The sequence below is a fragment of the Camelus ferus genome, chromosome 31, assembly GCF_009834535.1.
Source record: "Camelus ferus isolate YT-003-E chromosome 31, BCGSAC_Cfer_1.0, whole genome shotgun sequence".
NCBI lineage: Eukaryota > Metazoa > Chordata > Mammalia > Artiodactyla > Camelidae > Camelus > Camelus ferus.
Genome location: NC_045726.1, coordinates 5760319 through 5787253, shown reverse-complemented (window position 1 = coordinate 5787253; position 26935 = coordinate 5760319). Strand labels below are relative to the sequence as shown.

Here is a 26935-nt window from a genome sequence, read left to right as displayed (position 1 = left end):
CCATGAGACAAAAACAAATGAAGACCTGTGTAATATTTACCATTCCTATGTTTAAGAATGTCCACTGCACAATCATGCAGTTTATTCTTCTTTACTTCCTTTGGCATCTTGAAAAGCATCAATGAAGGAGATAGTTCACATTAATAATAAGTATAGATGCCAAGAAGTACAAATACAATAAAGTATTGTATTTTACAATCAGAAATGGATAATTTCTGAGTCTTTGGAGAGGTAAAATAATTTCGATTAAGAGCACGAATTTCAATGCCTCATATACTTAATCTATAAAATGGGAATAAAAAAACTGATCTCACATACTTGTAAAGTGAGGATAAGGTTCACTTGTAAAACATCCATTATAATACTTAGAACACAGTAAGTATACATAAATACATTTAGATATAACCAGTTGTTTGAGAATTTAATTATATTTTCAGTCTGATGTAACTTAACAATCAAAGGTTTTAAGGTAACATTTTGCTGAGCACAGTAAACTATTACAGAATAACTACTTTAGTGTAAAAATTAGTAACCCTATGTACCTAGGAAAATAGATCACTTTATTCAAAGTCACGAACACCTCTGGTCTTTCTAATTGCGCAGAACATTCAGAACTTTAAATTCTTCTAACATAACTACTCTAGAAATGAGTTGTAAAAATTGACGATAATGGATTTCTCGTTTCAGCTCCAGCCTGCAAAGACTTTGAAAGTTGTCAGTCTCATATTTACTTCAAGAATGAAGCTGAACAAACTGAAAGCCCACAACTTTTCTCAGCTCCATTAGGTGTCTGAGGCTGCCTGAGAAGTCACCCAGAGATTTACCGGGTCAGGCGAGTCTGGAGTCACAGCCAAGATCTCCCTACTTGGAGCAGAAGCGGCATTAAATGATCATTTTGATGAATTGGTGGGAGCTAAGGATGTGCTAACACGTGAATCAGAAACTCCTGGGGCTACTTTCTTGGGAATCCTTGTCTTTTCTTGGGTTTTATCTCCAGGAAACATCCCAGGTCATTAAGTTGAAGACTCAAGAAAGATCTCACGGTGTTCTTGGGGGAGAAGAGAACAGATAGAAAGGACACTGGAAGGATTGGAAGTTTCTGGCATGTCAGCTGCATCAGACTTTAAACAGAGTCCAATTCCAAGCCAGATTAACATAAGGCGCATTTATCTCAGTTCTTATTAAGTGATACATTATATCTGGCTCTCATTTAAAAAAAAAATCACAAGGCATGCTGAAGGGCAAGAAAAAACACAATCTCATGAGACCAAACAAGCATAAGCACCAGAGTCAGATATGACAGAGATTCTGAAATTACCAGGCAGCAAATTTAAATAGTTCCAATTAAGAGTTCTAAGGGGGAAAGGAGACAGCATGCCGGGAAAGATGGAGAAGGGAAACAGAGGTGGCAAGTCTGAGAAAGATTCAAAGAGAAATGTCAGAAATCAAAAAGTCTAAGAGAAATGAAGAATGCCTTTGTTGGTCTCATCAATAAAAACGGACACGGTCAAGATAAAAAACCAATAGGCTTAAAGATGGGTCAAAAGAACCTTCTCAAACTGAAATGCAAAGAGAAATAATAATAATAAAAAAAAGAAAAGGAGCATCCAAGAATTGTAGGAGAAGAAATACGTGAATTAATAATCTCTGAGAATTTTCCAAAGGTAATGACAAACACTATTAATTTGTGTTCTTTCCATCAAATTCCATTTTAGGGGACACCCCACCACCCACATCAATTCTCCAGGCACCGATGGGGGTGTCCTGTAATTCAAGTCAGTTCCAGGCACTGTTTTCCGGGAGACAGCCTCCGATCCCACAGGTTAAGGGCTCAGTCCTCCGAGACCACCCACCCTCCATCTCCGATGCCAGTCGCAAGACCAGATGCTTCTGACTGACTGACTGCAAATCAGAGTTTCCTACAATCCCCTCCTTGGTTTCCATTAATTTGCTTGAGCAGTTCAAAGAACTCAGGAAACTCGTTTACTCACTAGATTATCTATTTATTACAAAGGATATTAGAGGATACAAATCAAAAGCCAGATGAAGAGATTCATAAGTCACATTCCCAAACAAAGGAGCTTCTGTGCTCATGGGATTTGAGGACCCGCTCTGTAGCAGGTGGAAACGTTCTTGTTCAGTAACCTGGAGGCTCCCTGAACTCCCTCCTCTGTGTTTTTAGGGAGGCTTTATTCCACAGGCATGACAGGTTACATCATTGGCCAGTGGTGACTGATGCAAACTCCAGGCCCTCTCCTCTCCCCAGAAATTGGGGGGTGGGACTAAAAGTTCCAACTCCCTCTTCATACATGGTTCCCCCAGCAACCTACCCCTCATCCTGAGGGGATTTCCAAAAGTCACCTCATTAATACAACTTGTACTTGAACTGTAGTTCATACTACAACTGTAGTTCAGAGCCATGTCACCTTTATGGCTCTGAAGCATTTCAGGAACTGAGGACAAGAGACCAAATACTGTAAAAACAAGATGACCCCACTATTCTTATCACTTGGGAAGTTCCAAGAGTTTTGGGAGCTGTGAGTCTAGAAGCATGGATAAACCAAATATTTATGAGAAATATGCCTTGATCATTCAACATATATTTCTTATAAATAGTCACAATATCACAAGGGGGTGTGGCAACATTTTACCTAGAGAGGAATAAAGACTTTTTAGAGGACTTCTTGTCAGAAACGATGAAAGCAAGAGGGGAGTAAAATAAAAATACTAGAAGTATTGAAAGAAAAAACCCACAATTATAAAAGTCAATATACAAGTAAACTATTTTTCAGAAATGAAGAAGAAATAATGAGTTTTTCGGACAAACAAAAGTTAAGGGAATTCATGGCCAGCAGACTTGCCTAATAAGAAAGGTTCAAACCACTTCTTCAGACAGAGGAAAAAGTGATGTAGCTCAGAAACTCGGATTTATATGAAGAAGGGAAGAGCATCAAGGCAGGAATAAATGGGGGTAAAATATTTTCTTTTTCTTAATTGATCTAAAAAACAATGGTTTGTTTAAAATAGTGACAGTATTGTATTAGGAAATAGAGTGTGTAGATAAGTGAAACAAATTTGAAATATGTACCTTCCTGTCAATTTTGCTGTAGACCTAAAACTACCCTAAAAAAATCCTATAAATAAATAATGAATGAATGAATGAATGAATAAGCAGGATAGCCAAGCAGTTAATTAAGCAAACAAAAATCAACAACAGATACCCACAATGATGGAGATCATTCAGAGCGACTGAGATCCAACTGAAACAGTTTCCAAACAGCCAAAGATGGAACAATTAGAACAAAAAAATGCAAAGGGTAAAAAAAATGCAAGGTATTAAGTAAATGTCCATGAGACTTACCAATATAAATAAATGATTGAATAAGAATTCAAGTGGAAGAGACAAATTCTGTGTAGAAGAATTACAAATAATTTATGTAGATTTTCCACTCCTTAAGCGTTGGCATAATGACCTTATTCCAAGAAGTACAATTGGGGGAGGGGGGGCTTGGGACTGGAGATAAAATACCTGAGGAACATGATCTTGGCTGAATGATCAAGGTCAACATCAATATTGCTAAGTCATCGTGGTATTAAGTCACCATAGTACTAAGTCATCATATTAAGTCATCATAGTATTAAGTTATTGTATAGTATTAATTCATCTTAGTATTAAGTCATCAGAGTATTAAGTCAATTTAGTATTAAGTCATCATAATATTGTCATCATAGTATTGTCATCATAGTATTAAGTTATTGTAGTATTAATTCATCATAGTATTAAGCCATCACGCTAAGTCATCATAGCATTATGTACTCTTGATATGATGTCATAAAATTGGCACTTTCCCTCCGTGGTCTCCCTTCCAAAAACCCACAACCCCAGTCTCAGCATCAGAAAAACGGCAGACAAGGTCTAACATAGGAACATTTTATCAAACACCCAACTGGCATCCTCAAAACTGTCAATGTCATCGACAGCAAGGACAGCATGGACAAGAGGAGCCTGAGGATGCCTCATGTGTTGTGGTGCTGGAGAAGGCACGCTGGGATAGAACAGGGCGTCAGGCATAAGTGCAGGAAGCATTAATGCAGTGTGGACGTCATTAGTAGCGATGTATCAACATTGGTCCGTTCAGTGCGGTACCCGAGGCCTGACAACGTGAGGCGTTAGTAACAGGGGAAGCCGTGTTCTGGGCTTCTGATGACTCTCTGGACTCTCTCTGCAGTATTTCTGCACACTAAAACTATTACAAAAATAAAATTCAATTAAAAATGACCGTAAGTCTCTCTAGCAATAATTTTGAGATTTTAACAATATTTGAACTTTGTATACTATTAAACCTACCACGTCCTGATGCACACACGTGCCTTTTCAATCCACGGACTGCCGTCAACATTCCTCCTCCTTCACTGTGATGTATATCGGCATAATTAATAACCGAGGTAAATAATGGGCGAACACGCCATTGGCTCTCTCTGTGTTGTACTAGTTTGCATTTAGATGATGATAAACTATTCATTTTAATTATTTTTATTTACTTACTTGTCTTGATGGCATTTAAAATTCTAATCCACCACAACGCCTTTTTGTCAGCTTGACTGGGAAATGGAAATCCATTCAGCAAAGTGAAAATGTGGAAGGGCAGATATAAATTTGAATAAAATGAAAATTAAGGAAAATTAAACCAGCAAGCTCAAGCCTCCATTTACTAAACCTATGAAGGAATACACGAAGCAGTCTTGCTAATATAATTCCTTATTTTTATACCATGTTATGCCTCCTATTAAAGAAGAGAGAGCAGAGTGTGTTTATTTCACTGAGCCCTGGGCGTCTGTGAAAAGCCTGGATGCTGATGTCAGTTTGTCTTTTTCTCTGTGTGTAAAATACTTGTTACGAATCAACAAAACGTAGCATTAAAATGAATAAAAGCTGCTATTATGTTTTAAATGTTTGGTCTTCTAGAGCTGCTCCATTTCTTTGACCAATGACCTTGGATTCTCCTTCCTTAGAAAGATCCTTAGAAAGTCAGAAGGCATAATTTTTCAAATGGCGTCTGTAAAACTATATCATTCTGATGCTTTGGGGGGATTAAATAAGACCAGTCTCCCAGGGCACTTCTGCACTCCTATACACTCTGAGCTTGCAGTGGATAATTTCCAGAATGTTGAAATATCTCGGAGTTGACCATCGTAAGAAATCGCCTGGTTCAGAATTTATCTATGCAATTTTGCAACATGTAAATTATGACATCGTCTGTGAATTCTGAGACATGAAATTGTGTAAGTAAATAAAATCAATCAGAAAACTTGAGCAAATATTCTCCTTTGAAACTAGACATCCTTGTAACATAACCTTTGTCTAACAGTAGAAACAAGAAAAATAGAGATAACTTGAGAATTTCTGTAGCCTAACATTTCTCATGTATTTTGAACAATTATTTATGCTTGAAAAACCATTTCTTTTTGTGTCTTTCTATAGTTTCCACATAAAGCTAAAAGAATAAATCCTTCCCCAACAGAACAAGCCTCCAATTGTTTGAAGATAATGATGCTTCAGTCTTTCCTCAACCTCCCCTTGCTAACAACCGTCTTTACCCGTGACATCCAGGTAGCCTTTGACCAAACCAAGAAAATGCAACTTTAACACTCTTGTTCTGGAACCAGTGTTTCTATCAAAACAGTCACGAGACACCCATAACATCCACTTTGTTTTTAAATATGTAATTCTGTTTTGTGGTCTTGTCGGTGCAAAGCCTCCCAGCTTGGTGGAGCATAAATAATACAGCGTCAAAATTCCCATGAATGTTTCTCAGAAAAATACCAAATGGTGCACACGTTGAGAAGCCCCAACAGCAGGTTTGGCTCTGTTGAAATTCAGATGCGCCCTGTTCAGCCATGCTTTTCCAATATTTCCAGGCTTATAGTGAAAAGATTTTGCCTCATCGAGGGACGCTTTAGGAATTCAGTATTTTTAGTGTACATTGGTCGTACATGATTTTTTTGTGCTCCCAAAATTCTAGGCCTGCTGTCTAATTCTATGATTTCACATAGAGTGATCATCGAATTGCTAAATTAATTGCAAATGGAAAGAAAGAACAACAAAGCAGACAAGATATACTTCTAATAACAAACTTACTGGGAAAAAAGGCAGTATCATTTTCAGGTTGGAGTCTCTGATGACAACCTACTCTCCAACACATACAGGGGTCCTGCTCTGGGGGGACTGTGGGTCACTGCGTGACCTCCAAATGACATTAATGAGGGGGCCGCAAAGAGCTAAAATATCATATCCACCTGTCTGATCATAGCCTCCCACGAACACTCGGTTTTCATTGCAATTTCTTTAATTCATTTAAGCAGAGATGATCTTTAATAATGGGAGAAATCTAATGAGCAGAGAGAGCACGCAGGGAAAATTCTACAAACAGTATATAATGAGCATGTCTTCTAAAAGACAGCGGATTTTAGTAGCAAACTCTAGTCTAAAAGTAGTCAGAAGAAACAATGTGTGTCCTGCCCTTCCTGTGTGCCGGGTTCAGTTACAAGGGCTTTGCATTGATTCATTTATTTAATCTTGAAACACTCTTTGCTTAGGAGAACATAATTACTGTTCTTTCATTTGAGGAAACTGAGGCACAGAGAATTCAAGTAAGTGTCCAAGGCTACGCAGCCAGTAACAGGCAGCGTCGGACTTCATGTGCCATTCATCTGGGTCCAGAACCTGGCTTGAGGGACCCCAGGACTTTGCTTCTTGGAAAGAAGCATCCTACTGGCTCTGGTCAGCGGTTTACTTAGAGGGAAGCACATACCTGACCTCTTCAGAAAGGGTTTGGAGCGACAGGTCGGAGCGGGAAGAGAAGGTACAGCCCAGTGGTAGAGCATGTGCTTAGCACGCAGGAGATCTTGGGTTCAATCCCCAGTATCTCCATTAAAATAATAAATAAATAAACCTAACTACCCACCAAAATTTAAAAAAAATAAAGTAAAGAATAAATTTTAAAAAGTCAATCCTTGCATTACAAAATAGAGACAGACTCACAGACACAGAAAACAAACTCATGGTTACTGGAGGGGAAAGGGGGTGGGAAGGGATAAACTGGGAGTTCGAGATTTGCAGATGTGAACTACTGTATATGAAATAGATACACAACAAGTTTCTTCTGTGTAGCCCAGGGAACTATATTTAAATCTTTTACTAACTTGTAATGAAAAAGAATATGAAAAGGAATACATGTATGTTTATGTATGACTGAGACATGATGCTGTGCACCAGAAACTGACACAACATTGTAAACTGACTGTATTTCAATTAAAAAAGAAAAGGCCGCCCAAATTGTGATTAAAACTTAACACTTCCAGGGCTTCCGGGAGAAGATGGTGGAGTAGAAGGACGCTCGCAGGTCACCCTCTCCCACAAATACACCAAGACCCACATCTACAGACCCACTCAGCCAACCAGAGCACCTGTGGAACTCTGACAGAACATTGCCCTCTTCAAAAGATAAAGACGCCAAAAATCTGGTAGGAGAAAAGGAAAAAAGAAAGAACAAAAGGCAAAGCAGCGCTGGACGGGTCCTGCGGGGAGGGAGCGGCAAAGGAGGACTGGCGCTCGCTCGCTAGGTCTCCCCTCTCCAACTGAGAGGCCAGCAGGACGGAGGGGGAGCCTCCGAGGCTCGGATCTGTGTACAGAGCAGCCCTTGACTAACAGAACTAAGTTAAACGGGCACAGAGCGTCCCCCCGACACCCAGCCTGAGACGCGGCCGGCAGCGGCGGGCAGGGCCAGGCTGCACAAGCCGGGCGGAGGATGGAAGTGGCTGCACGTAGGCAGCCCCGGGGGAACGCAAGGGGCTGTGAGCGTGGCTGTGGGTGCACAGGGAAGAACAACCTGGGCCCTCCATAAAACAGCAAGGTTGATGTGCTCTCGGGGGAAGGGTGCACACCCCCATCTCTGAAAACCCGCGGAAAGTTTTCGGGGGAAGAGAGGCGGGGCTCAGGCACAGCCGCCATATCCTCCGCGCTGAGCACCCAGGCGGGGCGGGGGCGAAACCGGCATCCACACCGAAGGGCTTAGCAGCCTCAAAGGCCAGACTGAGACCGGCCTGCAGCCCGGGGCAGACAGGATCCTTCCATCCTGGTCCCTCAGAGAACTTGCTCCACAAAGACAAACAAGGAGCTGGGTTCTGGCTCCAAGCAGGGACAGGGCTGTCCCTCGGTCTTCCCCGAGCCCACCCGCGGAGCGCCGACCAGGGCGGAGCGCGCAGCCGCACAGAGCAGCAGAGCTACCGGGGGCGCAGGTAGAGGGAGAGCGGCACCCTCCGCCTTTCGGGCAGGAACACAGCCCCTGACCGAGGTGCTGGGAGGGGGCACGACCCGCCCTCCTACCCGGCCAGTCTGCAACATCTGACTGCGGCATCCAGAGGGGCAGCGACCCGCCCGCCCACAGCAGAGGAGAGCTACACCTGACCCAGAGTTAGGAGGAGGCGCGATCTGCTTGCCGACAGGTGCTGGGAGCAGCACAGAAGAGGGCGCCAACGGAGGGCCTCTGAAAACAGCAAACTGAGCTTCCAAGACAGGACGAAGACAGAAAGACTTCACATTAAAAGCACACAGACTCCAGGAGAACACCGACAACCCCCCCCCCCTTTTTTTTTAAATCTGTTTTTACCTGTTCTATTTTCTATTACTCTCTTAATCTTTACTTCTTAATTCATTTCTATTTCTCTTGGGTTTTGATGTCCTGCTATTGATTAGACACAGGTTTCAAATACATCTATTCATCTCCCCCCCCCCTTTTTTTCTAAAGGTTTTAAAAGGACGTCTCAACCCGATTAATACTCTGCTTCAACTCACTCTTCTATTATTCATTATACACTGTTTTCAAACCCTCTTTCTCCCTTCTTTTAAAATTCTTTCTCTCTCTCTCTTATTTTTTTTTTCTTTTTTTCCTAAGTTCTATTCCTAAATAGGCATCAGATAGATAAAATCCTTAAGGACCAAAATAAACAACTGATACTCCATAAACCACAGTGCCAAAGAGGTATGAGCAAGATGAAGAAGCAGAAAAACTTTCCCAATTAAAAGAACAAGAGAAATCCCCTGAAAGAAAGATCAACGAAATAGACATCGATAGCCTACTAGATCAAGATTTCAAAAAAGGAGTGATCGAATTGCTGAAGGAATTAAAAGAGATAGTGTTTAGAGATATAAAATATGTCAAAAATGAAATTGAAGCTATAAAGAGCCAAGTAGAATGGGTGAACTCATTGACAGAGATGAGGAATGATCTAATAGCTGTGCAAAGCCGACTAGATAATGCAGAGGAACTAATTAGTGATCTAGAAGACAGGGCAATAGAAAGCACACATTCAGAAGAACTACAAGAGAAGCAAATAAAAAATAATGAAAATAGCATAAGGGGCCTATGGGATAACATAAAGCGTCCCAATCTTCGCATAATAGGGGTCCCAGAAGGAGAAGAAAGCTCAAAGGGGATTGAAAAGGTTTTTGAAGAAATCATGACTGAAAACATCCCAAACTTAAAGAAGGAATCAGATATCCAAGTACAGGAAGCTCAGAGGGTCCCAAACAGGAAGAACCCAAATAGACCCACACCAAGACATATCATAATCAAGATGGCCAGAGTCAAGGATAAAGAAAGGATTCTAAAGGCAACAAAAGAAAAGCAAAGAGTAAGTTACAAGGGAACCCCCATAAGGCTCTCAGCTGATTTCTCTACACAAACACTACAGGCCAGAAGGGAGTGGCAAGATATATTCAAAGCCCTGAATGAAAAAAAGATGCAGCCTAGGATCCTTTATCCAGCAAGGCTATCCTTGAGGATAGAAGGAGAAATAAAGAGTTTCACAGACAAAAAAAGCTGCAGGAGTTTAGCAACACTAAACCCATGCTAAAAGAAATATTGAAAGGGCTATTCTAAATAGAAAAGCAGCAGGATGCTACAGAAATGAGAAACACACAACTGGAAAGGTGATAACTCATGAATTACAAATAAAGTAAACATGAAATTATAAAAGAAGACATACAAATCACTGAGAGTGGGAGAGGGAGGCAGGGAAATATAGAATAGTTTTTTCTTTCTTTTTTAATTTTTTTTAACAGTAGGATGGGTTTGAGATCATGTTACTATCAGTTTAATAAAAACAGTTATAGTAATGGGTTGATAGATTTACAAAAAAGGGTAACCACAAGCCAAAAATTTACAAAGGAGTCACAAAAATTAAATAAAATCCATGATAATACAAAGGAAAATTACCAAACCACAAAAGGAAGAAGAAAGGAACAAAGAGGATATACCAATTCAACTGCAAAGATAAGTTCAAAATGGCAATAAACACACATCTATCATTAATTACTGTAAATGTTAATGGACTAAATGCTCCAGTCAAAAGACATAGAGTGGCAGACTGGATAATAAAGCAAGAACCTTCAATATGCTGCATACAAGAGACCCACTTTAGGGAGAAGGACACATATAGATTGAGAGTGAAAGGATGGAAAAGGATATTCCATGCAAATGGAAAAGCCAAAAAAGCAGGTGTTGCAGTACTGATTTCAGACAAAATAGACTTTAAAACAAAGGCCATAAAGAAAGATAAAGAAGGACATTTTATAATGATTAAAGGAGTGATACAAGATGAGGATATTACACTCGTTAATATATATGCACCCAATATAGGAGCACCTAAGTACATACAAGAATTACTAACAGAGATAAAGGGGGATATTGATGGGAATACAATCATAGTTGGAGATTTTAACACTGCGTTAACATCACTAGACAGATCTTCCAGACAGAAAATAAACAAGGCAACAGAGAAATTAAATACTACAATAGAAAAACTAGATTTGGTGGATATTTTCAGAGCATTACACCCCCCAAAAATAGGATATACATTCTTTTCAAGTGCACATGGAACATTTTCCAGGATTCGTCATGTACTTGGGCACAAAAGAAACCTCAACAATTTTAAGAAGATAGAAATTATCTCAAGCATCTTTACTGACCACAATGCCATGAAACTGGAAATCAACAACAGAGAAACAAAGGAGAAAAAAAGGAAAGCATGGAGATTAAACAATATGTTATTGAAAAAACAATGGATCAATGAGGAAATCAAAGCTGAAATTAAAAAATACCTTGAGACAAATGATAATGAAAGCACAACCACTCAAAACCTATGGGACACAGCAAAGGCAGTGCTAAGAGGGAAGTTTATAGCGATACAGGCCTTCCTCAAAAAAGAAGAACAATCTCAAATAAACAATTTAACCCACCACCTGAATGAATTAGAAAAAGAAGAACAAAAAGCCCCAAAAAGCAGCAGAAGGAAGGAAATAATAAAGATCAGAGGGGAATTAAATACAATAGAGATTAACAAGACCATAGAAAAAGTCAACCAAACCAAAAGCTGGTTTTTTGAAAAAGTAAATAAAATCGACAAACCTCTGGCCAAACTCACAAAGAAGAAAAAAGGGAGAGCACAAATTAGCAAAATAAGAAAGGAAAATGGAGAAATTACAACAAACAAAATAGAAATACAGAATATCATACGAGAATATTATGAAAAACTATATGGAACCAAACTGGATAACCTAGAGGAGATGGACAAGTTTCTGGAAACATACTGTCCACCAAAACTGAATCAAGAAGAATCTGAACACTTGAACAGTCCGATCACTAGAAAGGAAATAGAAATAGCAATTAAAAACCTCCCTACAAATAAAAGTCCAGGACCGGACGGCTTCACTGGGGAATTCTACCAAACATACAAAGAAGAACTCATACCAGTCCTTCTCAAACTCTTCCAGACGATTGAAAAGGAGGGAATACTCCCAAACTCATTCTATGAAGCCACCATCATCCTGATACCAAAACCAGGCAAAGACACTACAAAAAAAGAAAATTATAGGCCAATATCACTGATGAACATAGACGCCAAAATCCTCACCAAAATTTTAGCAAACAGAATCCAACAACACATAAAAAAGATTATACATCATGACCAAGTGGGGTTCATCCCAGGGACACAAGGCTGGTTCAACATACGCAAATCAATCAATGTAACACATCACATCAACAAGAGAAAGGACAAAAACCACATGATCATCTCAATCGATGCAGAAAAAGCATTTGATAAAATTCAACACCCATTTATGATAAAAACTCTCGCCAAAGTGGGTATAGAGGGAACATATCTCAACATAATAAAAGCTATATATGACAAACCTACAGCCAGCATAGTACTCAATGGTGAAAAACTCAAAAGCTTCCCACTAAAATGTGGGACAAGACAAGGCTGCCCACTATCACCACTCCTATTCAACATAGTCCTGGAAGTCCTAGCTATAGCAGTCAGGCAAGAGAAAGAAATAAAAGGGATCCAAATTGGAAAAGAAGAGGTAAAAGTGTCATTATATGCTGATGACATGTTACTATATATAGAAAACCCTAAAAGGTCCACACAAAAGCTACTAGAGCTGATTGAAGAATTCAGCAAGGTAGCAGGTTACAAAATTAACGTTCAAAAATCAGTTGCATTTCTTTACACTAATGATAAATCAACAGAAGAAGAAAGTAAAGAAACAATCCCCTTTAAAATAGCACCCAAAGTAATAAAATATCTAGGGAATAAATCTAACCAAGGAGGTGAAAGAATTATACACAGAAAACTATAAACCATTGATGAAGGAAATTAAAGAAGACTTTAAAAAATGGAAAGATATTCCATGCTCTTGGATTGGAAGAATCAATATTGTTAAAATGGTCACACTGCCCAAGGCTATCTACAGATTTAATGCAATCCCTATCCAATTACCCAGGACATATTTCACAGAACTAGAACAAATCATAATAAAATTTATATGGAACCATCAAAGACCTAGAATTGCCAAAGCATTACTGAAGAGAAAGAAAGAGGCTGGAGGAATAACTCTCCCAGACTTCAGACAATACTATAGAGCTACAGTCATCAAGACAGCATGGTATTGGTACCAAAACAGACATATAGAACAATGGAACAGAATAGAGAGCCCAGAAATGAACCCACAAACTTTTGGTCAACTCATCTTTGACAAAGGAGGCAAGAATATACATTGGAATAAAGACAGTCTCTTCAGCAAATGGTGTTGGGAAAACCGGACAGCAGCATGTAAAACAATGAAGCTAGAACACTCCCTTACACCATATACAAAAATCAACTCAAAATGGATTAAAGACTTAAACATAAGACAAGATACAATAAACCTCCTAGAGGAAAACATAGGCAAAACATTATCTGACATACATTTCAAAAATTTTCTCCTAGAAGAAATAAAAGCAAGAATAAACAAATGGGACCTAATGAAACTTACAAGCTTCTGCACAGCAAAGGAAACCAGAAGTAAAACAAGAAGAAAACCTACGGAATGGGAGAAAATTTTTGCAAGTGAAACCGACAAAGGCTTGATCTCCAGGATATATAAGCAGCTCATACGACTCAATAAGAAAAAAATAAACAACCCCATCCAAAAATGGGCAGAAGACCTAAACAAGCAATTCTCCAAGGAAGACATACAAATGATCAAAAGGCACATGAAAAAATGCTCAATATCACTAATTATCAGAGAAATGCAAATCAAAACTACAATGAGGTATCACCTCACACCAGTCAGAATGGCCGTCATTCAAAAATCCACAAATGACAAATGCTGGAGAGGCTGTGGAGAAAGGGGAACCCTCCTACACTGCTGGTGGGAATGCAGTTTGGTGCAGCCACTATAGGAAAACAGTGTGGAGATTCCTCAAAAGACTAGGAATAAGACTTACCATATGACCCAGGAATCCCACTCCTGGGCTTGTATCCAGAAGGAAATCTACTTCAGGATGACACCTGCACCCCAATGTTCATAGCAGCACTATTTACAATAGCCAAAACATGGAAACAGCCTGAATGTCCATCAACAGGTGACTGGATAAAGAAGAAGTGGTATATTTATACAATGGAATACTACTCAGCCATAAAAACCGACAACATAATGCCATTTGCAGCAACATGGATGCTCCTGGAGAATGTCATTCTAAGTGAATTAATCCAGAAAGAGAAAGAAAAATACCATATGAGATCGCTCATATGTGGAATCTAAAAAACAAAAACAAAAACAAACAAACAAACAAAACCAAAGCATAAATAAAGGACAGAAATAGACTCACAGACAGAGAATACAGACTTGTGGTTACCAGGGGGGTGGAGGGTGGGAAGGGATAGACTGGGGTTTCAAAATTGTAGAATAGACTACACTGTATAGCACAGGGAAATATACACAAAATGTTATGATAACTCACAGAGAAAAAAATGTGACAATGAGAGTGTATATGTCCATGAATAACTGAAAAATTGTGCTGAACACTGGAATTTGACACAACATTGTAAAATGATTATAAATCAATAAAAAATGTTAAAAAAAAAAAAAACAACTTCACAATTCCAAACAGAGCTCTGGATGCGTCCTCTGCTGCTGGAATAAATTTCCTCCTGCTCTTTCAGACAAGGGCGCCCCCCCCCCCCCCCCGTCCAGCTGGTTCACTGTCTCCCTGACCAAGGAAACTGTCATACATCGTCGTGAGCACGGCCACTGTGCACACAGCCTGGCTCCATCCCTCCCCTGAGTATCAGGCAGGTGGGATCAACCTGGTAACACTGACCATTTAATTGCAGCCCAGAGGATCACATCGTCTCCAGGCACTGCACACTTTAGCAAACCATCCTTCATCATCACAATAGTGCAATTAAAAAAAAAAAAAGATCATTACGTATAAATATACATTTTCTATATTCTTTTATTTTGACCCTTTGTAGGTTTATAGTTCAAGGCAGACATTCCCTTCTTTACACAGAAGATAAACCAGTATAATTCACCATTTCTAAACTACAATTATACAAAGTTTTATACAACTTTTAATAGAGAATGAACAGACTGCAGAGCCTTCACATTAACTCGGTTTTAAAAATCCTTGTCACGGTGTTAAGAAACCAAAAAATTTCATGGAAAACAGAAAAAAGCAGACATTTTTAGAATCACGTGGGTCTAGGAGTCAAATGCCAACGATGTCACATGTTAGCTGGGAGGTCTTGGGAAAATTACAGTACGTTTGCACCTGACTCCTCCCTTCCTACCTCAGTTTAAAACCGGAGCGATAGTTGAGAGAATTAAATGACATAATGTAGAATAATTTCTTAGGATTATGTCCAAGTTTTATGAGTCTGCTATCATACATCGAGCATCTACAATAATTATTCTTCATTTCCCTAATACTTTGAAAAACACCATTCTGTCTTAGTTTTCATGCTCAAAGCCTTGGAAGTGCCTTCCTTTTCTTTATCTCCTCCAGAAATTTATCAGTGCTTTTACCTCTATCTTGGCAAAGTTTACAGATTCTTCCCTTTCTTTGCATCTCCCCGATGGCCACTGAAATACCAGTGCTTCACGTCCACATAAATTATTGCAAACCACTCCCAATTCATAATAATATGCTGACATAAGTACACGTGCACATTTTTGTATTCTTGTGTTATTTTTTTAGAAGTATCTCCCTTATTATCACAAAATGAATGCTGTTCAATCTGACCCTGAAATCTCAAAGCCAACTTTGCTTAGTTCTCAGTCAGTCAAGCATACCTTTCAATAGTGACAAACTATATTGCCAAACTCTGCCCAGGACTTTTTGTCAGTTCCTCCATCCTTTTGTTTGTAATTTAATTCAACTTAAACACATTGTTTTCCCCTCAGCCCAACTTTGCTTTTGCTGTCTACCAAAACTATAGTCCTCTCCAACTGCCCTTCTTCACATCACTTTCATGCAAAACCATCAACTTTTACAAAAAAAAAGTTTTTTACAAAATGTGCGTGTGTGTTGGGGGGCGATGATGTTGTGTAATAATAAATATTGTGACATACGCATCAAGAAAATGGGTTGAACTGGCGAAGTAAACACCCTTAGTCTCCCTTGGCACTGAGTATCTGCAATTCAAGGACTTTGCCACTAGGTGGTAATCGCAGACTACGCTGATTTCAGGAGGTAATTCTCCAGATCCCTCATTCCAGTAATAATGCCCCATATGAAGCTGTTTTAAAACCTTCTTACCCCAAATAATATTCACCTATCATCTATGTTTAAATTATACTAACATATAAATCATATCTATTTCTAATATCGATATCTACAAAAATACACATAGATATTATAAAGTATATATAATTGTTATTTCAATAGCATTTCAATATTAATATTTCAGAAGTATAAAGGCATAAATATGTTGAAAGAGTCCTACTTTTAGATTATTTATTGACGCAATAACAAACATCATTTAAAAGCCATTTAATACCCATTGCACGAATATCTGGCTCTTTGTATTAGAAGTGATTTGCCTGAGTCTCAGGGCACAACCTCAGACAGATCTGTTCGTATATCTACAGACTCAGCAACGTCCCCGGAATCGCAAAGACTCTGGCAAATTTTTAACCACTGCTCTTGTTGCAAATGATGCTCTGAGGAACTTTAACTGTAAGAGGCGTTAAAGCTGTAATTGAGTAAGAGATTCACATCACGTAAAAGGTGGCATTTCTCACTAATGCCTCACTTTGCCTCATGGTTCAAACCAGATTAAGGTATTCTCCCCACGTTGACAGCCCCATGATTTTCATTTATTTACTTATTTGGGGGGCAGTGAGTGACCCAGGTGAGAGGAGGATTGGGCAGAATCCTATTTATTTTTTTTCAATTGAAGTAGAGTTGATTTACAATGTTGTGTTAATTAAGAAATTAATTAAGAATTGATTAAGAAGTTAATTAAGAAGTGATTCAGTTATGCATATATATGTTCTTTTTCAGATTCTTTTTCATTATCGGTTATTACAAGGTATTGAATCTAGCTCCCTGTGCTGCACAGTAGGTCCTTGTTGTTTATCTATTTTATATACAGTAGTGTGTGTCTGCAAACCCTGAACTCCCACTTTACCCTTCCTACCCGTCCCCCCCATAAGTTTGTCTTCTATGTCTATAAGTCTGTCTCTGTTTACTGCATACATTCATTTGTGAGCGTAAGGCGTCTACGGCCACACAACCCTGAATGTGTCTGATCTCGTCTGCCGAGATTTGTAATTCTAGAAAGGGAGGCAAGGCATCCAAGGGCAGGTCTGGAGCCATCATGTCTACTGCTCCTCACCCCCCACTCCATTTCTTGGATGAAGAGATATCTACCTCATTGTATACTCTTGACTACTTTGTCCAAACTTGATTGGCTGTAAGTGTGTGGGTTTATTTCTGGGCTGTCTGTTCTATTCTGTTCCATTGATCCATATGTCATTTTTTATGCCAGTGCCACACTGTTTTGATCCCTGTAGCTCTGCAGTATATTTGAAGTCTGGGAGGGTTAGTCCTCCAGCTTTGTTCTTTTTCTCCAGTATTGCTTGGGCAATTCTGGGTCTTTTGTGATTCCATATACATTTTAGGATTATTTGCTTTAGTTCTGTGAATAATGCCCTGGGTAATTTGATAGGGATTGCATTAAATCTGTAGATTGCTTTGGGTAGCATGCCCATTTTAACAATATTAATTCTTCTAATCCAAGACCATGGGTATCTTTCCATTTCTTTAAATCATCTTTAATTTCCTTAATCAGGGTTTTGTAGTTCTCAGCATATAAGTCTTTCACTTCCTTGATCTAATTTATTTCTAAGGACTTTTTTTTTTAATGCAATTTTAAAAGGGAATGTTTCTTTACTTTCTTTTCCTGCTATTTCATTGTTAGTGTAAAGAAATGCAACTGATTTCTGAATGTTAATCTTGTATCTTGCTACCTTGCCAAATTCTTTGATCAGCTCTAGCAGCTTTTGTGTGGCGCCTTTAGGGTTTTCTATATATAGTATCATGTCATCCTCGAGTTTCAAAAGTGTGCCTCCCTCAGTACTGATTCTGATGATAGTTTTGATACCATTCTCTTCCAACCAAAAGGAAAATTCAAGGAAAAATCACTTAAATCTGTGGTAGACTGGAAAAACCAAAGATTAATGACTTAGATGCTACCCTGCATTTACTTTTGTATTTATGTGTCTATTCAGATAAAGTTCTCTGAAGTAAAATGAAGAAAATTAAGCACAATGAAGTGCAATAATGAGTACATCTGCTCGAACTTGCTGTGTTGCCGTCTGCATCCGTGCACCCCTCCAGATGGCATGAGATTATGAAGGACATGGAGGCTGATTCAGGCAACTGTGGGACGTTTCCTGGTACCCCTTGTTTGTTGCATTCCACAACTTGCTTTTCACATTCCTGACATTTACAGCCATGGAAATAATTAGCCCCAAACATCAAAGAAAAAGTACCAATCATGATTTACAGATATGTATATAAATGATTCAAGGTAATCAGATTTCCTTAATGCAAGTGAAATCAATGTGCAGTCATGAGCCCCAGTTCTAAACTTTAAATTAAACATAATTAAACTAGAGTCTTTTAACAACATGGGGGAAAAATTCAAGTTTGGAGGAGACTTTGTTATGTTCATTGCAACACGTATTAGTGAAACATCAATATAATTGAATATAATTCAAGCAGACATTCAATTAAGCCCCTACGGCAGCTTGAGTATATTGAATTGACAGTTTCATCTAAATTACTGACACTTTTGAAGACGTTAACTATTTAGATAAATAGCTAGTGATTACGTTTCCCCATATCCTTCACTGCCTGTCAGTTTCAGTTGCTTAACTTCTCAGGAATTTTCATTCTTTGTATGTAAAATGAGAGGATTTGGACTGGTGTTTCTTAAGGTCTTTTTGGAGTCCTTAAAATCTATCATCATCTGAGTTACTGGGAAAGGAAACAGGTTGGAGTCTTATGGCTAATTGCCTTAAAAATGGAAGGAGTAGTCCTTCCAGAGTATGTTAAGAATCCTAAAAATCCTGTTTTATTTCAGAACGCTTTAGGACTTTCCTACGATTTAAAACAAGCAAACAAACCCCCAAAACGTCTTTCTTTCAAAGTAAATATCACCTATTTACTAAGGGTTCTTTTTAAAATGTCACTTTCGACTCTGTCTTGCAGAACTCTTCAAATGTGTATTTCTTCACTCAGTTTTCTTTAAAGACAAGGCTTTCTAGAGATGTTTTACTCAGTGTCCATGTTGTGCTGATCTCTAGATGGCCCACTAAGACAGGACGCTGGTATCAAGGGACTCACCACTGACTGAGATTCTTCTCAGCTTATTACAGCACCACTCAAATGACGAGAGAATTTTCCAATATGGGAGCACAAACATGTGAAGGGAAACAGGTTTGACTGGAAGTGATCAGGAAAAAAATTCACAAGACCACATAAGCTTGGTGGGTAATAACTGCTAAAACGTATGCAGATTGTCTTTCTGTCAAGTAATACACAAGCATTTATGTATATTGACTGTATCTATTAATTCCTATAAGAAATTTATGAAGTGGATACAATTCTTATTTACCCATTTGATCACGAGGAAACAAGAAAGATGCTGAGGAAACAGATATGACAAGACAGAGAGCTGTGCATTTACTTAAGAGGTGTTTATCAAATTTTATTCTGTGCTAGCTCCTTTCCTAGGACCATGGGTACAATGGTGACTCCCACATCATGCCCTCAAGGACTTCAAACACGGGGGTGGTGTGCACATAAGTAAACTGTTGCTTATAACACAGTTTAACTGGTGTTATGATAAGGAATCCAAGAAAGGTAGAGTGCTTTCAATAGGAAAAAAACGAGGGTTTCCTGGAGGAAATGATATCTAAGGAGCTGAAAGCTGGCTGGGAGTTGGTTACAGGAAGAGGAAACAGAAACAGAAACAGCAGGAGCTCCAAAGTAAGAAAGAGTGGAGCACGTTCCGGGAATGCCGGCGGGGCGGCGTGGCTCCTGGGGCGCCATTTGTCGGTCTGGCCGGGGAACGGTGCTAGAGGAGGTGAGTAAGCAGGTGGATTTAAAGCATCTTGTACGAAGGATGAGGATGCATTGACTTGGTTTGCCCAGAGCAGCCCCAACATAGATGTCCCAACACCACTACTTAATAGCACCCTTTGAAACTCCTAAACTCTTTCTACTGGACAATAAATCATACATAGAGAAGGTTCTGCGTTTCTATAGAGGGCAGTGGGAGTGATGTGGTCTTTAAACAGAGATTGGGCACAGTGAGATTCAGGCTTCAGAAAAGTCACTGCCTGCAAAATGGAGAGCATCTGGAGACAACCACACAGACAAGATGGCCAGCACCCCCTACCCACGGCTTCACCACCTCATGACCTCCGTGTAGAGGTTCTGTTAGACAGCAGCTGCCCAGTTAAGGACCACGTTCCCAAACTTTCTACGCAATCTCCACTCTCCTTCTTCCCTCACCTGCTGCCCTTAGGTCCACATCCAGGACATCCTTCAGAAATGCCCTGAAGATGCATTTCTCATCTCAGGTCACTGAATGAGCACATGAAACCAAGGGCACAGACATACCACCACCTCACTGGACTTCACATCAGAAAACTGGACTTCAGGTGAGCAAAAAAAAAAAATGAACTTCTCTTTTGTTAAGGTCTGGAGGTTTCACGGTTTGTAGCAAAGAGCACCACTCCAGAAGAGTTAAGACGCATGCCACAGCAGTCGTGTGAGGCGGGCGCAGCAGTCCAGGTAGGAGATGATGCTGGCTCCAGAACCGAGGAGCAAGGGGAGAGTAACAGTAAAAACAGGTATCAAGTTTGCCCCCTGATGTTTTTCAGTTTGGGAATCCAAATAAATGTTAATCAAAATGACTGATTTAGAGAACAGAAGAAGAAAAAGATTTGAGAAAAAGGAAAAAGACTGAGTTCAGTTTAAAGTGAGCTTGAGCTGCAGTGATTATCCAAACGAGACGTCTTCCAGGCCCCCGTGAATTGTGTTACGTGGACTGAGAGGCAAAGGGAGCAGAGAAAGGCGGCCCTGGAGGCTCAACTTGCTCCGCAAACTGTGAAGTTGATTTTGTCACATAGAAACCTTGGTGAATAGGAATTCAGTGATCACTTGGGCAGGTAAGGAAAGGCCAGTGCAAGAATCCTTTAGATGAGGCTTGCTACTTTCCCGTGATTTTATAAGCCATTCGCTTTGCTACTGTGCTGTGTGCACAGCAGTCTGAGTAGAAGCAGTTACAATGTCAGCGCTCAGGCATCGGGACAGTCTGGATCTGAGTCTCAGCGCGGCGTCTTACCAGCGGTGGAACCATGGGCAGCGGGTCTGAGCCTGTCTTTAGGCTGTTTATCGACATTACAGGGCTTTTTTGATGTTATAGTTTTGCACGTAACTCTGTAGAATTCTTAGAACCATATCCAGCCCATGAGAAGCCTCAATAAATGTGAGCTAACATTATTATTCTTGATTTAGCTACTCGACTATTATGAATGGTATATGTTCTGATTTGGATGGTTTGGCATTGCTTTGACTACATGCATATTTCAGTCCTCAGAGACATCCTTATATTGAAATAAGTTAAATTTTTATATGATTCTAGTTCATAGTTTATAGTTTACTCCTTCCTTCAGCTCAAAAATGTGAAGCAGTTTTCCACATAGTATTAAATCTCAACCTACATTCAGGAGCTCTGTTCTTTTTTAATAAATTAACTTAAGGCACATGGTTAAGTGACTTTATACTATAATAAATGCTGCTTTACCCCATTGACTGGGGTCAATTAAATTATGATTTTTAGAACTTACCTCCAACAGTAGCACTGGGTCCATTAGAACAAATGATTTAGTGTACAAATCAGTACAGTGACCTCACGGCAAGGCTGTGGGATGATGTGACACATGGTCAGCGCAAAACTCCTTTGAGGTGTAGGTTGTGTTAACTAGGGCGTCCTGAAACATAGCCAAAATCAAACATAACAAAGAAGGACAGACCAACGGCACCTCTTACATTCCTGATTGGTTACTTACTAGTATTTTGGTTGAAAATATTTACTGTCTCCCTTGCAATGGGCACTTGATGTCCACTATCCCCGTTAGATGCAGTTCTGGGGACAGGCACCCTATTTGACCCTACTCTCTGTCGAATCTTCAGCACACAGTCAGTTTAATATTCCTTAAATGAATTAATGGATGAATTGCAATAGATATTAAACATAAGATAGGGGAGGAATCAAACGTGTCTTTTAAGCCTTTTCCCCCCAAGAAATGTAGCTACAAGGGGGGAAAATAGAGAAAGGGAGGTAGACAGGAGCTTATGAGATTGAGGCTTTTTTAAGATACGTGAGATTCAACATGCTTGAATGCTGCGGAGGCGACCAGAGAGAACGCTGTCACGCATGTGCACGTGTGCGTGCGTACACGTGCACACACACACACACACACACACACACACACACACACACACACAGGATTCTTCTCTGGGAAATGTCAAACATAATCTCCAAGCCTCCCTTTTCTGACTTGCATTCTTTGAAAACAGTGGATTTATTCACTATTGTTAAACTGACCACAAATGGTCTACATGAATGGCATCTTTTGAGTGTGCACTCGCTTTCTCAACTTTTCAGTATAATGGTTTGTTGCTCTTGAGATAATAGTTTGAAGAATCACCCAAGCTGTTGGAATATTTGCATCGTGATTATATGCCGAGCAGCAGGTTGAATGTTCTATTTCCATCTGCCTCAACTTAGTCAGTGTCAGAGCTATTATTAATATTACCATCATTATTATTATCACTGAATTATCTGAATCCCAAATTAGGGAACGGACAAACTGGGTACAATCTCTAGAGGAATAAAAATAACTTTGCTAAAAGGAAATTTTTGTGTTGTATAATCAAGCCTTTTGAATTTAATTCCCTACTCAATTTTAAAAGGGCAAGTTTATCCAAGTGTAAATAATACACTCGTGTCTGTGACAAATGAAACCGTTTAAAAATAATAAACTAGGCTGCAAAGCTTTCAGCGCCCATTCTTTTCAACATCATGTGCCCTTCAGTCTCCTTGAACAATGAAGGTAACCCCGTATCGGCTTTGAATCACCATTTATTTCTAAGAATAGGAAGACTGCACTGAGCTGAAACTCCCCTGTTCACTACAGAGCTGGAAACCAAGACAGAAGGAACCAGAGGCAACTGGCCTCTTAGATGCACAGTGTTTCCCATTTTCCGTGGAGTCTGAAAACTCTTGAATTATCTGTTATTTGGCACTATCAATGCTTATTATTCAGTAGACTTAATAAGATGACACAGAGATTTTAGGGAATTGTTGGTTTATCTATGACTTAAATTTAGTTCAGGGATGTTTCTCTGTGCAGCCCTGCCTCCTCTATTTAGAAGATATCCGTAAAATCTTCAATCCTCTATGATAGTCTTTCATTAGGTAAAGTGTATAAATTACATTTTTTTCCAAAACAAGTAACATTACAAAAACTTTTTAAGAGGAAATCCTCAGCTATGCTGAAAAGATGGCTAACACAGAGGAATTTTTCAAGTGTGGCTTTGGCATTAATACTGCCAACTTGAATCTGTGTGCTGGTGTCAAACTTTTGCAGAGATGTAAGGGGAGACCTGAGAAGGTGAAAATGTGCTGTTCAAGTGTATATAGGGCTGCTATGAATATCCATCAACAGATGACTGGATAAAGAAGCTGTGGTACATTTATATAGTGGAATACTACTCAGCCATAAAAAAGAATAAAATAATGCCTTTTGCAGCAACATGGATGGACCTGGAGATCATCATTCTAAGTGAAGTAAGCCAAAAAGAGAAGGAAAAATGCCATATGATATCACTCATATGTGGAATCTAAAAAAAAAAAAGAAAAAATGAACTTTTCTATAAAACAGAAACAGACTCACAGATATAGTAAACAAACTTATGGTTGCCAGGGGGAAAGAGGGTGGGAAGGGATAAAATGGGAGTTCAAGATTTGCAAACACTAACTACTATATATAAAATAAAGTTTCTACTGTACAGCCCAGGGAACGATATTCAATACCTTGTAGTAACCTATAATGAAAAAGACTGAAAACAAATACATGTATGTACATGTAGGACTGGAACACTGTGCTGTGCATCAGAAATTGACACAACACTGTAAACTGACTATGCTTCAATAAAAAAGAAAAAAATGTGCTGTTTGAAAGCAGGGAAACTTCTGACTTTCTCTTCTTTTCTTTTCTTTTTTTTTTTTTATGAGAACCTTGTGACTTCCTGTGCTTGGTGCATGGCGGGGGCCCTGTCTGGTGTCGCTCACTGCTCTACAGACATGTGGCTGCCCTGCCTTTGCTAAAAGGACCTCCAGACGGCCATCACCACCCCTCAGAGATCTCACCTCCACCAGGATGCTCAGCCCACCACCCTCCACTTGCTCAGAGAGGACCTCCTGGATTCTGGGATCTAAATTTGAGCTCCTGGGATACAGCCTTTTCCCGCCCTGTAACATGCCTTCAGATCACCCAGCATCGTATATCTATTACACTGTTGACATGATTCAGTGCCAACCGTGTCCAGTGTCCCTCTCCTCATCTCCCCTCCAACTCCAAGAAGACCTTGTGTCTTTTGTCCCCACTGCCAAGGACTCTGCTTGGGGCTTGGTAGCCCCTCAACACAGCTGTTGCATCAATACCCGATGGGACGTGAGGACAGGTGCTTTTACAGTGGATGTTTCCGTGCAGGATGGACAAGTCCAGCGAGCCTGCCCCGGCAAGCTTTTCCCTTTCCTTATGTTATTTTGGAAAATATCAGGAAACTGACTTTCTTCTTCTCTTGGGGATCGTGAAACGATCTGTGAAGATGAGGCTTCGTGTTGCGTTGATTCCTGGAATTTGTATGCCTCCCTTCTTTATACCTGCAATTCTCGACACATAGTAGGCACGTGCAAATACTTTCCAAATGAACGCTCAGTGGTTGAAGATGTGTCCATGTGAATTCAGTGACTTCGCTCTCCAACCACGAGGAAAAAATAAAGCCTGTTTTCAGCTGCCCGTCTCTACAATGATTTTGTATATGAGGAAGATAATATCGAATCAGATGCTGGGAGCTCTAAAAACAGCAGGGAAAGAAACACACTTCAAGTATCTTATCTTGGTGGTGATAAAAATACGAACTTAAGAGTGAACAAAACCTACAAACAAGCAAGCCAACTGGAAAGACACAACGGTCAACACTCAGAAGAGCACTTTCACAGTAAGGTTTGTCATCCAAGTTAAATAAATGGCACAAAAGTATTTAATAATTCGTCATTCTTATTAATGCCACATAATTATCAAAGGCCATCAGTGATATCCATTATCCTCCGTGAACATGCCAAAAATGAACTTTTGGCCCCCAAACTGTGCCTGAACAAGACAGATAAAGGCTATTTTCTTCATCTGGAATTGTGATTGTAAAGGTTAAGGGGGAAAGACACTGCAAACCTTTGATAGCAACTCTCTTGTCAAAAGCAGAATTTTTTATGAGACAACGGCTCTGAATGTCCTTAAATCCAGAGTTTAAATCTTTTCAAATATAATCGGTGTGTACTGAAAAGTCTGTCATTAAAACAAATGAATTCAAGTATTTTGATTACTTATCTTGAAAGAACAGTTGGATGATGAAATGCTGAAGTTTTGCAAGAAATAAAAGAGCTCATTTTAGGCAATAGTTCTTCGGTGGAAACAGACTAAGTGGATGCGAAGGATGAAGTTTCAGTATAATTTTGAAATATATATCCTATCATGCAGATTAATAAATGGACACTCTAAAGCACACTTTCTAACAATTAAGCATTTACCCTGAAAGGTACTGAAATCTCTCGTTTCACTTTGGGTTTTTATTTCCTTCAGCAGCATGATATAAACATAGGGATACATAAATACCATGAAATGTCTACATTCTGCTGAAAGGTTATAAAGTGAAACACAATTAGAGTCCGGCAATCAGTACCCGAGCGTCCTACGTGATGGAAGTCATAAAATTCAGCTACATTTTATCTGGAAAAAATATTACATGCTAAAGCAAGTTCTAAGTCACATGTGTATGCCAGGAAACACTCTACTCGGCGGTAGCGTGCCGGTTTTTTAAAACAATTACTACACTTTTAATTTTTGTGTTGAGAAAAGTTTTACATTGACATAAAAGGAACCATTTTAAAGCAATCAAGTCAGCGGCGTTTCGTGAGTCTGCACCATGCCATCACTGCCTCTATCTAATTCCAAAATATCATCATAGCCTGAGACGAAGCCTGTTGATGCTGAGAATCCGCTCCTTCCAGCTTCACTGACTGTCACCCCAAGCCCCGGCCGCCACCTGCAACCTGCATTCTGCTTCTCTGGATTAACCTACGTGAACATTTTGCATATGGAACCACATCATGTGCCCTCTTCTGTATTCGGTTTCTTCCACTTGGCCCATGTCCTAGAGGTTTATCCACGTGGCAGCAAGTGCCAGCACCTCACTCTTCTCGTGGGTGAGTAATCTCCCCTTGGATGTCTCTAGCACAGTTTGTAGATTCATCTGATGGTGGCACTTGGGCTGTTTCCACTTCTGAGCTACCGTGATGCATGCCGCCTTGCACACTCGCGCACCTGCCTCCAAGCACTCGGCTTCCGTTCTCTTCAGTGCACACCTGAGGGCGGAAGCGCTGCGTCAGGTGGTGAGGACACGCTTCACTTCCGGAGGAACCGCGGAATGGCTTCCTACAGGGACCCAAACACGGTCCATCCCCAACGGCAACGTACCAGGGGTCCAGATTCTTCACACCTTGCTCACAGTTGTCATTTTCCACTTTTTAAAACATCCTGCTTACCTACCTTCATGGATACGAAGCAGCACCCCGACGTGGCATTTTGTTTTTAACTGACGTACAGTTTACAATGTCATGTCAATTTCTGGTGTGCAGCATCACGTCTCAATCATACATATACACACACGTGTTCATTTTCGTA

At 39.8% G+C, this 26935-nt stretch overlaps 1 protein-coding gene and 1 long non-coding RNA gene across 4 annotated transcripts in view; both read right to left on the bottom strand.

Moving 5' to 3' along the window:
• GALNTL6 (polypeptide N-acetylgalactosaminyltransferase like 6) overlaps positions 1-26935 on the bottom strand; it is an 803528-nt gene that overhangs the window by 530741 nt on the left and 245852 nt on the right. The window lies entirely within an intron of this gene.
• Positions 5523-25189, bottom strand: LOC116660761. Its single transcript, XR_004316374.1, has 3 exons — positions 25178-25189; positions 24211-24217; positions 5523-5651 (listed from the first exon to the last, which is right to left on the bottom strand). It is a non-coding gene; the product is annotated as an uncharacterized LOC116660761 (long non-coding RNA).